Source organism: Poromitra crassiceps (genome assembly GCF_964638095.1).
Source record: "Poromitra crassiceps genome assembly, chromosome: 12".
Taxonomy (NCBI): domain Eukaryota; kingdom Metazoa; phylum Chordata; class Actinopteri; order Beryciformes; family Melamphaidae; genus Poromitra; species Poromitra crassiceps.
In genome coordinates this window covers 42,117,027-42,130,927 of record NC_139632.1, presented here as the reverse complement: position 1 = coordinate 42,130,927, position 13,901 = coordinate 42,117,027, and the positions used below count along the sequence as shown (strand labels likewise).

Below are 13,901 nucleotides of genomic sequence, written 5' to 3'. Positions count from 1 at the left end.
ACACACACACAAGGAGGCATTGTGACATCAGTGATGCAATAACATTTAGTGAGCAACATATAGATCTATATAAGCAAAGCTTTGGGACAGTAATTGCACAGATATTGAGACGCAGCACCCCCCGTTCCTATCTGCTCATCAAAATGGCAGAGGTGAACAAGTACAAAACATCTGTAAACTTCAGGGTAGCCTACAATCAATTCCCCAAACACCCCTAAATATGTCTCTCTCACACACATAGTTAAAGCAAACCCAAAAAGAAAATTAAATCAAATATCAAACAAATAGCCTACACATTTCATGTCCACAGGCCTAATGCCATGTGAGTTTTCGGTAACGCTTTAGAATACAGCCCGCAAATAAGCATGTAACTAGAGGGTAACAAGATCTGTACTTATAGTATAACTACGGGGTACCACACTGTAGTTATAGTATAACTACGGGGTACAAGGAGTGAATTTATATCAAGTAGGATCTAATTTCACCATTCAATTTTAAATTATAATCCACTAGGCATCTCGCCGCCTGCCCTGCAGTTCACCGAGCTGGCCCTGCAGCTCACATACGCAGCTTGGATGCTACGCGGCCTCGCCCTGGCTGCTCCTTGATGGCATACAGGGATGCCATCAAGGGATTCAGGGATGCTGGATCACCTGTCCTGGAGCTGGCAACATACAGCTGTCCATGGCTGAAGACTGAAGCCAGACTCCCACTTCTTTCAGTGTCTGTCCCTGGGACTTGATTTTGCTTTTATGACATCACTGATGACATCACAACCTCTTATGACATCACTGATGATATCACAATGCCTCTGATATCACTATTTATGACATTACTGATGACATCATCACTGAGACTTTGTGTGTAAATTTATGACATCACTGATGTCATCAGTGGGACAAACAGACCCCTAGCTCCCTTAGATAGTAGATAGATGTGCACATTGTTGATGTATTTCCAGACACTTTTAGAGACACTGAGGGAATAAATTCATAACACATTTTTTGTTTTTTTTCACAATATTTTTATTCAGTTTCACATTTTCTCCCCATATATATTTCACATACATACAGACAATAGTAATCAAATTCACATACTACATAATTATATTAAGAAGACAAAACTAAACTAAGCAAAACAATGATAAATAGCACAAAACGAAACAAAGACAAAAAAATAAAACAAAAAACTGCACATCAACGAGCTAGAAATGATATCAGAGGGTCCCATACCCTCTCAAAATCTTCTGCCCTTCCTCTACTTATATAAGTCAGGCGTTCTAGCGCCATACAGGCTGCCATCTCCCTCTTCCAAACTTGTATTGATGGTATTTCCATTTTTTTCCAGGACAGCGCTATCATCCTCCTGGCCTGCAGGAGTCCAAAATCTATCAAAGTCCTCTGCTTTGAGTTACCAATAAAATTAACTGGAAAAATACCTAAAACACATAATTTTGCTTGACGTGGGACCTCAACTTAAACAATTTCTGTTATCGTCTGAACAACACTCTCCCAGTATTTTTGTAGCTTCGGACAGTCCCATACACAATGAAATAGAGTACCCTTTCCAACAAAGCATTTACTACAGGTATCAGGAATATTAGGGGACCAACGATTCAGTGTAACAGGGGTAATATAAGTTCTCATCAGCCACTTATATTGTAGAAGCCTCATTCTTGTATTAATGGATTGTTTTGGGGCTTTTTCACATGCCTCCTCCCAATCAGCTTCATCTATGTCCCCTTGAACATCTACTCTCCATGCCTCTAACCTGTCGATAGTAGATTCCTTATCATATGACATCAGATCTGTGTAGAAGAAAGAAACATGCTTCCTTCCCTCTGGGGGCAGAAGTGTGAGATTTTCGATATGAGACAATAATGGTTCAGACATTATATCTTTATGTTTTGTTAGTATGAAGTGTCTCAGCTGCAGGTATTTGTAGAAATGTTTTTGAGGAATATGATATTTCTGGCATAATTGTTCAAATGTAAGAAGTTTACCCTTCACATAAAGGTCTCCTATATTCTGCACACCTCTGTCTGCCCAGATTCTGAAAGCACCATCTGCCCTCCCTGCCCTGAAGAGCGCATAACACATTTTTAATTGGAAATATGAAACAAACTTGTTTTCTTTTTTCCAATGGCAATCACTTCAATATGCTCAAAAGTAGTGGGTATCACCCAAAATGTGTATGATTAACAAATACTTGTAGCTAACATTGTGATAAATGCCATGTTGTATTACGACTACATACTTACATGAGAAAATAAAAATCTGTTCTACTTAGAGACTCAACAACCACTTCTGTGGATTCCTTAATTGCCCCCAAAAATGTGGAAATAGAGACCAAATGTGTAATTCTAGGTCTATTTGGAGTCAGATATGGCCCAAATTTGAATAATGGCAGCCATTTTAACATAATTCCACTAATGGGCTTTTCACTAGTGTTTAGGGCATCAATATAAACATAAAAATGTGAAAATAAATTCTGTTGCAATTAGTAAACTGAGGATTGTAAGGACCTCATGGGTATACATGGGTGACGATACCATGCACTGGCCCTATGCCAGGTTTCGACCTGGCCTTGTTTTTACAGTAATAACGAGATACATCTAATTGCAGCGCCGCAGAGCCAGCTGGCTACGCCTCTTGACACGGTCTGGCTACGCCTCTTGACACGATCTGGCTACGCCTCTTGACACGGTCTGGTATACACATCACCCTTCAAAATAAAATACTCGTTATTTTTCTCTTGATTTAAAGAATTACAAGAACAATTATGCTTTCTATCTTCCACACTGAGCGTAGTTAGGCTCGTTTTCAACTCACCCAACACATTTTGTTTTTCATACTGTATATTTTATGGATTTGGAAAATGTTTCTAAATCATTTTTAAAGGTTGTAGACAGAGTAGAGTTTTGCTATACAGTATTTACATTTCTGTATAAAATATTTGGTCAAAATAATTACATTGTTCATTAAAAATACATTTTTTTTACCTTCAATGAATATTCAAAATTTGACAGTTTCAAGTATAAATGGTGGTAGTGCATCAATGCTATATTTAATCCATAAATAAAAATAAATAATATAAAAATAAATAAATAAATAAATAAATACATACATAAATACTAAATAAATGAATAAATAAAAATAAATAAATAATAGGCTACAAAAAATAAAAAATAAAAATACATAGCTAAAAAAAAATCAATAAAGTCTCTGCCTTTATACACTGTTCTCAAACTTTTTCATGTCAAGGTCCCCTAAACTAAAACAAATTAGACCACATGGACCCTCATTCGATCATATTTGATCAGGGTCCCCCATCTGATATTAGATGTTTTATTAGGAGATAGTGTGTGGCACCCATGGCCAACATTCTGTCATTGTCAACACAAAAACAGCCCTATATTGCAGCAGACAGACAGACAGACAGACAGACAGACAGACAGACAGACAGACGGGGATCACAGACAAAGCTGTCTGTAGCAGGGCTGAGCAAGTGGACCTGGCTGAAATATCAGTTCTGGAATGAAGGTGAGTAACGTTATTTCGGTATGTTTTATGTTTGTCATTTTTATGTTGTCCTCTCCATGTGGCCATGCTTGCAAACTTATATCAGCTATAACAGATGTGTATGTTACATTAATGTGCTTTCAACAGGTAGACAGACAGTCAATATCCTACTTTCCGACTTTCTGTCTGTCTGCTCGACTGTCTCACTGTCTGCCTGTCTACCTGACTGACTGTTGTCAGACTGACTGCCTGTCTACCTGTCTGTCTGTCTGCCTGACTGTCTCACTGTCTGCCTGTCTACCTGACTGTCAGTGTCTGAACTGACTGTGTGTTTCACTGTCTGTCTACCTGACTGACTGATGTCTGTCTGTCACTGACTGACTGACTGTCTGTCAGACTGTCTACCTGACTGACTGACTGACCGACCGTCTGTCTGTCTAATTGTCTGCCTGACTGTCTCACTGTCTGCCTGTCTATCAGACTGACTGCCTGTCTACCTGACTGTCTGTCTACCTGACTGACCGTCTGTCTGTCTCACTGTCTGCCTGACTCTCTCACTGTCTGCCTGTCTACCTGACTGACTGTCTCACTGTCTGCCTGACTGTCTGCCTGTCCCACTGTCTGTCAGTGTCTGAACTGACTGTGTGTTTCACTGTCTGCCTGTCTACCTGACTGACTGATGTCTGTCTGCCACTGACTGACTGACTGACTGACTGTCACACTGGATGTTATGGTCTTCGTCACCAGTGTCCGGGCCGGCCTCCTGAAAGGTTCCGCCTGTGTCGTTGGTGTAGAGGGCGTACAACAGGTGTAGAGGGCATCCGGGAGGCAGGGCCGAAGGGTGGAGCAACCCTGGACGATGGCCCGGACACCAACGACACAGGCGGAACCTTTCAGGAGGCCGGCCCGGACACTGGTGACGAAGACCATGACGTGGCTGGGCGGTGCAGAAAGCTGGCGACTAAGGATGGGCAAAAACAAAAGGGGTCAGACGTCACAGCCCTAAAAGAGGCCTTGATTGTCATGCCTGGCCTAATGTCAAATTCAAAGCAACAAAGCTATACACTAAATTACATAACATCCAGTGTGACAGTCAGTCAGTCAGTCAGTCAGTGGCAGACAGACATCAGTCAGTCAGGTAGACAGGCAGACAGTGAAACACACAGTCAGTTCAGACACTGACAGACAGTGGGACAGGCAGACAGTCAGGCAGACAGTGAGACAGTCAGTCAGGTAGACAGGCAGACAGTGAGAGAGTCAGGCAGACAGTGAGACAGACAGACGGTCAGTCAGGTAGACAGACAGTCAGGTAGACAGGCAGTCAGTCTGATAGACAGGCAGACAGTGAGACAGTCAGGCAGACAATTAGACAGACAGACGGTCGGTCAGTCAGTCAGTCAGGTAGACAGTCTGACAGACAGTCAGTCAGTCAGTGACAGACAGACATCAGTCAGTCAGGTAGACAGACAGTGAAACACACAGTCAGTTCAGACACTGACAGTCAGGTAGACAGGCAGACAGTGAGACAGTCAGGCAGACAGACAGACAGGTAGACAGGCAGTCAGTCTGACAACAGTCAGTCAGGTAGACAGGCAGACAGTGAGACAGTCGAGCAGACAGACAGAAAGTCGGAAAGTAGGATATTGACTGTCTGTCTACCTGTTGAAAGCACATTAATGTAACATACACATCTGTTATAGCTGATATAAGTTTGCAAGCATGGCCACATGGAGAGGACAACATAAAAATGACAAACATAAAACATACCGAAATAACGTTACTCACCTTCATTCCAGAACTGATATTTCAGCCAGGTCCACTTGCTCAGCCCTGCTACAGACAGCTTTGTCTGTGATCCCCATCTGTCTGTCTGTCTGTCTGTCTGTCTGTCTGTCTGTCTGCTGCAATATAGGGCTGTTTTTGTGTTGACAATGACAGAATGTTGGCCATGGGTGCCACACACTATCTCCTAATAAAACATCTAATATCAGATGGGGGACCCTGATCAAATATGATCGAATGAGGGTCCATGTGGTCTAATTTGTTTTAGTTTAGGGGACCTTGACATGAAAAAGTTTGAGAACAGTGTATAAAGGCAGAGACTTTATTGATTTTTTTTTAGCTATGTATTTTTATTTTTTATTTTTTGTAGCCTATTATTTATTTATTTTTATTTATTCATTTATTTAGTATTTATGTATGTATTTATTTATTTATTTATTTATTTTTATATTATTTATTTTTATTTATGGATTAAATATAGCATTGATGCACTACCACCATTTATACTTGAAACTGTCAAATTTTGAATATTCATTGAAGGTAATTTATTTTTATTTTTAATGAACAATGTAATTATTTTGACCAAATATTTTATACAGAAATGTAAATACTGTATAGCAAAACTCTACTCTGTCTACAACCTTTAAAAATGATTTAGAAACATTTTCCAAATCCATAAAATATACAGTATGAAAAACAAAATGTGTTGGGTGAGTTGAAAACGAGCCTAACTACGCTCAGTGTGGAAGATAGAAAGCATAATTGTTCTTGTAATTCTTTAAATCAAGAGAAAAATAACGAGTATTTTATTTTGAAGGGTGATGTGTATACCAGACCGTGTCAAGAGGCGTAGCCAGATCGTGTCAAGAGGCGTAGCCAGACCGTGTCAAGAGGCGTAGCCAGCTGGCTCTGCGGCGCTGCAATTAGATGATGTTGGTAATAACATGTCAGAACATCAACCGCCATAAAACAAGAGAAGAAGAAGCAGACAAAGAAGAAAAGATTATATTGGCGGCGGGTGTAAACTGGTCATCTCGCCAGACCAGAGATGAGGGGTGAGAGGGTAGAAGACGGCTGTGTGTGAGGAGCGAGCAACCATGGCAGGCCTGTTCGATAAAGTTTTACAGGTTTCCGTGAGGAGACGGCTGTGTGTGCGGGAGCGAGCAACCATGGCCCTGTTCGACAACTACAGGTTTCCGTGAGGAGACGGCTGTGTGTGAGGAGGGAGCAACCATGGCCCTGTTCGATAAAGTTTTACAGGTTTCCGTCAGAGAAAAGGATTGTGAGGAAAGGTAAGACTGCTAGCATGAGTAAACTTCACTGAGTATGACGGCTGTGTGTGAGGGAGTAATTTAAATTGTAACCACGGCCCTTTTCAACAAACTATTACAGGTTACTATTACAGGCAAGGATTGCGAGAGATGGCTGCTGTGGGTTAGCCTGGCTAAACCACGAAGGCGAAACCATGGAACAACTACAACCACAAATATTTATCCTGCATTTGTCTGCTTGAGGGCTCGGCTGACTTAAGTGTTGTCGGATGGGGATGGACTTTGCAACATTCCCTCAGAAGGTCATTGAGCTGCTTAATCTCTGCATGTGGGAGCAAGAGAGAGACGAACCAAACTGCTACATAACTCGTGGAGAGCTATCGCTAGCACGCTGGGAGAAGAGGCCACATTTTGATAGAAAAAGTGGAAAAACGCTTGCGCCAGACCAGAGATGGCTGTCTGTGGCTGTGGGCGAGGAAGACTCCAAAAGGCACCAATTTGTAAGCATGGAAGGAACTGTTAAACCAAATACTACAGGTTTCCGTGATGTGCATGGGATGTGATGAAAGGTAATTACAGTATTAAGACTGTTAGCATGAGTTAACGTAGCCACGTGTCTCCTCTTTAGCATAGCATAGCAGGCCCGATTTTAGCCTGCTACATTAGCGTTAGCTCAGGTGAAGAGTGGCGGCATAAAAATCATTCCTATTGTTGTGGAGCTAGGATGGCTGTCAACATACATAAAACATCGTATTATCGAAAATAACTTCGATTTGGAGGTAAGCAATATTACACAATATTACAAACAATTCTGTCTGTCGGACCTTACACCCCTTATAACAGTCTCTGCATTGTGTATTTTTAAAGTATATTGACTCTGGGATGGATGAAGGGAGACAGGAGTCGTGATGGTCGTTGAGGTAGAGTGGGTTTTCTCTCTGGCAGCACCACGTAGACAGCATACAGGCAGCTTGTAACAGGAAAACAGAACTGTGTCAAGTTTCTCAGATTACAAAAATAAATTAAACGAAACAAATACTCAGTCAATATGAAGATAATATCAATAACATTCACTGTAGCCTGCTGACATTTATCATAACCCATGCTGTGTTTAGCTAGCTCAACCATATAACAAAATGAGGTGTCAAATTCAGCTTATCAACATTCACTTTCAAACAGCTTTGGCTCTGTAGTGTAAAAACATATTTAACAGCCAGTTGATATAAAAAAAAACTAACAGTGGTGGGCATTTAACTCCTTTTAAAACAATATTTATGTGGGTGAACTCAAGATGCAGTGCCTACCTTGTAACAGGAAAAACAGAACTGGCTCTACAGTGGCCGCGGAGGGACAAAAGACGTATGGCAACACAACAAGCAAGGTGCAATAAAAAAACGAATGAACGCCCTCTGCTGGCGAACAAGTATAACTCACTAACTCTCCTACATAAGCAACAGTAAACAATGTTTTATAGACCCCTTATACAGCTTGTCAACATTGAGCTGCGCGCGCATCGTGTAGGCAAAAGCCGTCAGCCCCGCATTGACAGACAGTGAAAACTGTGTGAAAGCCCCGCTGTCAGGACTGCTCTATGCCCATCTGCAACACACAGTTATATTTTAGTTTTAAAATGCAGTTCTCGGCTTACTACCACAGCTTATCGCCTAGTGATAAGCAATGTTATGCATCGAAATTAACGTTGTTTAATGGGATATGTCTTACAGACCCATACGCACTGGCGCTGTCAATTGGCCAAGCCTAGTGGCCCCGGCAATACATATCGTGCTTTCCATTATAACTGGGGATAGCGTAGATAATTATTCTGTAACTTGCAAAGATATATTGTTATGTTGATAATGCACACAACTCAATAATGACATTATGTAACGTTACTTGGTCGTTAACTAACCGAGCGATGTGGCTGAGCAGCCTACAGTTTCAGGCAGCTTACCTGATTATGAAGAGCACTACAAAGTCGGGCATTTTTAATGATGTCCTCGTTCCAATCAGTTCAACTCAATAATGACATTATTTAACGTTACTTGGTTGTTAACTAACCGAGCGATGTGGCTGTTAGCAGCCTACTACAGTTTACCTGATATGAAATGAGCGAGCACTGCAAAGTCGGGCATTTTTAACGATTTCCTCTTTCGGCTTGCAACCAAAGACACCTACGGTTAGCATTAAAAGCAGTATGAGTTGACGGGATTCGGTAAAACTTTAGTCCTTGCTTTGTTGATACTGATAGTGTAACAGACTGTTCAGTGTTGTGTTGTGTTGCGTGTGTGCGAGGCTGTGTATGTTCCCTCGAGTTGCGTAGAACAGGATATGTGGGGAGAAGCTTGTTATAACGTTACAGCCTGCCTCTATCGTTTATTATTTTATTAACCAAGTGTGAATAGGCGGACCCGAATACTCTGCTACAATAGCTTTCCAATTCTGGCATCGCACTGCACAACACGAAGACATGTCTTGCTGGAATAGTTTCACAGGCACTGGAAAACTACTTGAAAGGGCTGCGCGGAGTCTGTCTTTCTGCCTCCGTCTTGCGCATCTGACGCTGTTTGTTGTCATTGTGACGTAGGCGTATAATTGGTCTATAGAGACAGTCCACATGTCTGGGAAAACCCACAAAATGTTAAACTGCTGGCACGCGAGTGGGGTAAAACCGCCGATATATCTCATGGGCTGACTCACCAAAAGACGCTGCTGCGGCTCTAAACTAGCTACATGTTTGGGGGTTCTAGAGCAGAACACAAGACGTCTGCTCAGATGTGCGTTTACTGCGGTGGTTAAATCCACAATCGTGTCTGCCTGGGCTGGGCTATCAGCTAAATTCTAACTTTGCTGAATGGATAGAACGGGTGAATTTACCCCACCCTGACCCCGCCCCCAGCAAGGCTGAGTCAGCTAACCCAGCGTATTGTGGGCGTTCCTAGAGCCTGTATGGGCGTTCCCAGACATGCAGACTGTCTCTATTGCCACAAAGACCACACAACACACCTACTACTTCCTGCTTTACCACCGCAAAACTTCCAAATAGTATCATCTCCACCACTTGAAATTAGTATGAGTGCTAATTATATCGGTAATACTCTGTAATAACACAAGCATGGCCTAGTTTCAATTCGTTGCATGTGTTATTAGGTTTGTCTCTGTTCTACAAAGTAGCTGGCAGTGTCCTGTCTTTCCATTTTCATGTGGTGTTTATCGGGTGGCTTATAATTTCACGTTTCTTTATTAAAGGGATGCAAGCAGTCCATCGCCTGAGAGGCAGGTTGCCTCCACTGCCCACGCCTGCTGTATGGCTCCTGCTGCCCTGGCCAGCACTGCACCTCCCCAGGCCTGCCCTGGCCTCCCCTGCACCTACTGCTGCCCTGTGCCTACTGCTGCCCTGACCAGCACTGCACCTCCCCAGGCCTCCTGCTGCCCTGACCAGCACTGCACCTCCCCAGGCCTCCCACTTCCCTGACCAGCACTGCACCTCCCCAGGCCTGCCCTGGCCTCCCCTGCACCTACTGCTGCCCTGTGCCTACTGCTGCCCTGACCAGCACTGCATCTCCCCAGGCCTCCCACTTCCCTGGCCAGCACTGCACCTCCCCAGGCCTCCCACTTCCCTGACCAGCACTGCATCTCCCCAGGCCTCCCACTTCCCTGACCAGCACTGCACCTCCCCAGGCCTGCCCTGGCCTCCCCTGCACCTACTGCTGCCCTGTGCCTACTGCTGCCCTGACCAGCACTGCATCTCCCCAGGCCTCCCACTTCCCTGGCCAGCACTGCACCTCCCCAGGCCTCCCACTTCCCTGACCAGCACTGCATCTCCCCAGGCCTCCCACTTCCCTGACCAGCACTGCACCTCCCCAGGCCTCCCACTTCCCTGGCCAGCACTGCACCTCCCCAGGCCTTCCACTGCCCTGGCCAGCACTGCATCTCCCCAGGCCTCCCACTGCCCTGGCCAGCACTGCATCTCCCCAGCCCTCCCTGGCTTTCAGTAAAAACACTGCACTTGGTGCAGTGTTTATATACCTGTTCATTTTATATAAATTTAAAAAACAACCCTGTGGGCTTTAACATTGGTGCAGTGTTTATATACCTGTTTGTTTTATATACATTTACAAAACAAACCTGTGGGCTAAGAGTTAACATTGGTGCAGTGTTTATATACCTGTTCATTTTATATACATTTAAAAAACAACCCTGTGGGCTTTAACATTGGTGCAGTGTTTATATACCCATTTGTTTTATATACATTTACAAAACAAACCTGTGGGCTATGAGTTAACATTGGTGCAGTGTTTATATACCTGTTCATTTTATATACATTTAAAAAACAAACCTGTGGGCTATGAGTTAACAATGGTGCAGTGTTTATATACCTGTTCATTGTATATACATTTAAAAAACAAACCTGTGGGCTATGAGTTAACAATGGTGCAGTGTTTATATACCTGTTCATTTTATATACATTTACAAAACAACCCTGTGGGCTATGAGTTAACATTGGTGCAGTGTTTATATACCTGTTCATTGTATATACATTTAAAAAACAAACCTGTGGGCTATGAGTTAACAATGGTGCAGTGTTTATATACCTGTTCATTGTATATACATTTAAAAAACAAACCTGTGGGCTATGAGTTAACAATGGTGCAGTGTTTATATACCTGTTCATTGTATATACATTTACAAAACAAACCTGTGGGTTATGAGTTAACATTGGTGCAGTGTTTATATACCTGTTCATTTTATATACATTTAAAAAAACATGTGTGGGCTTTAACATTGGTGCAGTGTTTATATACATTTAAAAAAACAAACCTGTGGGCTATGAGTTAACATTGGTGCAGTGTTTATATACCTGTTCATTGTATATACATTTAAAAAACAAACATGTGGGCTTTAACATTGGTGCACTGTTTATATACCTGTTCATTTTATATAAATTTAAAAAACAACCCTGTTGGCTTTAACATTGGTGCAGTGTTTATATACCTGTTCATTGTATATACATTTAAAAAACAAACATGTGGGCTTTAACATTGGTGCAGTGTTTATATACCTGTTCATTTTAATATACATTTAAAAAACAAACCTGTGGGCTATGAGTTAACATTGGTGCAGTGTTTATATACCTGTTCATTTTATATACATTTAAAAAACAAACATGTGGGCTATGAGTTAACATTGGTGCAGTGTTGATATACCTGTTCATTTAATATACATTTAAAAAACAAACCTGTGGGCTATGAGTTAACATTGGTGCAGTGTTTATATACCTGTCGGCTCCGGCAGTGAACAGGCTTCATGAATCATGGCACACCATCACACTGACCTACAGACAGACAACAGACCCATCACACTGACCTACAGACAACAGACCATCACACTGGCCTACAGACAAACAACAGACCATCACACTGGCCTACAGACAAACAACAGACCATCACACTGACCTACAGACAAACAACAGACCACCACACTGACCTACAGACAGACAACAGAGTAACATCACTGACACACACTGACCACTAGAGTGTAGTATAGTCATACCAATAGAGCAATGAGGAGGCAGGAAAAGGCCAGTGAAGAACTGGCCATCAGCAGCAGTTCTGCATTCCACATGACCTGACCATGGACACAGGTTTGCACATCAAAGATCTACTGTCAGTTCTACAACTTATGAAAAAGAGTCACCTATAGCCAATCCATTGTTTCCATTAAAAGTGGGAGAAGTTCATCGCACGTCCCCAGCCTCCTGCCCCGTCATTTGGACCACCTTCAAAACAATAATGACACCACCTTCTGGAGACATCACCTCTTCTGGTGATTAAGACACGCTCAGAGAACCTAAATATTAAAGCCATGTCCCTGTGGCTTCTCTCCATAAGCCAGCTAGACTTGGAGGGGCCAGTCACTGCCCCAGTGCAGAGGTCAAACATCAGCTAAAGCACACAGCCTAGACAACGAGACATAAATCTAACAGATATACTACCCACAAGTTCTCTCTCTCTCTCTCTGTGCTCACTAATGACAATGCCGACGTTTCAAAAGTCCCCCCCCCCCCACACACATTTTTGGGTGATCTATGTGAGTGCAGGGCAGATCTGGATCGAGATTTACTGGTACTCCAATCTTAACAGAGCCTGTAGGTGAGGTTTAATGTACAGGAAATATTTGCCTCGTTTGGACTACAGGGTAAAAATAAAGTTAGAGCCTATTCATAATCTTTGTCCCAGAATTGCCTTGCTGTGATAAATGATGTTTGTTATTTATCATTATTATTCGCAGCACTTGTAGCAGTAGTATATGATTTATAGATTTACTGACTGATTGATTGCATGTTGCTCCCCACAGAGACATATAAACTCTAGGATATAACCTCAATTAAACAATTGTGTACCGTAAATTCCGGACTATAAGCCGCACCTTTTTTCCCGTTTTTTGGCCTTTTTTGGCCCCTGCGGCTTATATAACGGTGCGGCTTATCTATGGATTTAAAAAAAAAAAAAAAAAAAAAAACTCTTTTTTAGCACTCTTTCTAACTATAAATCCTATATAACTATAATAAGTTTTAATTTCCTCTCTTGCCCTCTTTTCACCACACTGTATGACACTGTGTGCACTGTAAAAAACAACACAGGTGGTGTTGTGTTATGTTGTTTTGTTGAAATGTTAATAAATGGGAGCTTCCTCTACAATCCCCTCTGTGCATGAACCCTTACATATGGTAATTAAACATTAAAACAAAAAAAAAAACAAAAAAAAAATACCATTAAAACACCCGCGGCTTATAGTCCGGTGCGGCTTATATAAGAAAAAAATAGTCAACTTTGAAGGTGCGGCTTATAGTCCGGAATTTACGGTATTTTGAGTTGGCCTCAGCAAGCCTCTATTGTCCCTTTGGAAAACATGGTAGAGAGCAAGAATGGGTCTATAACAGGGGTGAGTGTGACTGTCAGGACATATTTCAGAGTTACACAACCCATATTTATTCCCAATGGATTGTTTTTTTGCACGGATGTCTGAAATGAACAAGTGACCCTTCGCAGAGTGCGCCATTAACTCTGATGTTTGTTACAGCAGGTAATGACACTGTGTCATTAGTTGTAAGATCTGAACGAGCCAAAGAGCCTGGCAGATGATATACGCTCACCGCCACCAGCAGAGATCCTCCTCTGACAGGGAGACCTCTGCTGGAAAAGTTCAATATGACCCACACTCAGGAAAAAAAACGTTCCATCTCTTTTACAGCATTTGTACAACATGATGACCATATAGTGCAGCCAGATGTTTCAGCTACGGCTTCAGCTACTGCTACTTCCTCAGT

General features: G+C 42.3%; 1 long non-coding RNA gene across 1 annotated transcript; it reads left to right on the top strand.

The window, feature by feature from the left end:
- Positions 1–6,281: 6,281 nt before the first annotated feature.
- On the top strand, positions 6,282–12,969 carry LOC310786428. Its single transcript, XR_014553216.1, has 3 exons — positions 6,282–6,595; positions 6,696–7,074; positions 9,821–12,969. It is a non-coding gene; the product is annotated as an uncharacterized lncRNA (long non-coding RNA).
- The last annotated feature ends 932 nt before the right edge of the window (positions 12,970–13,901 follow it).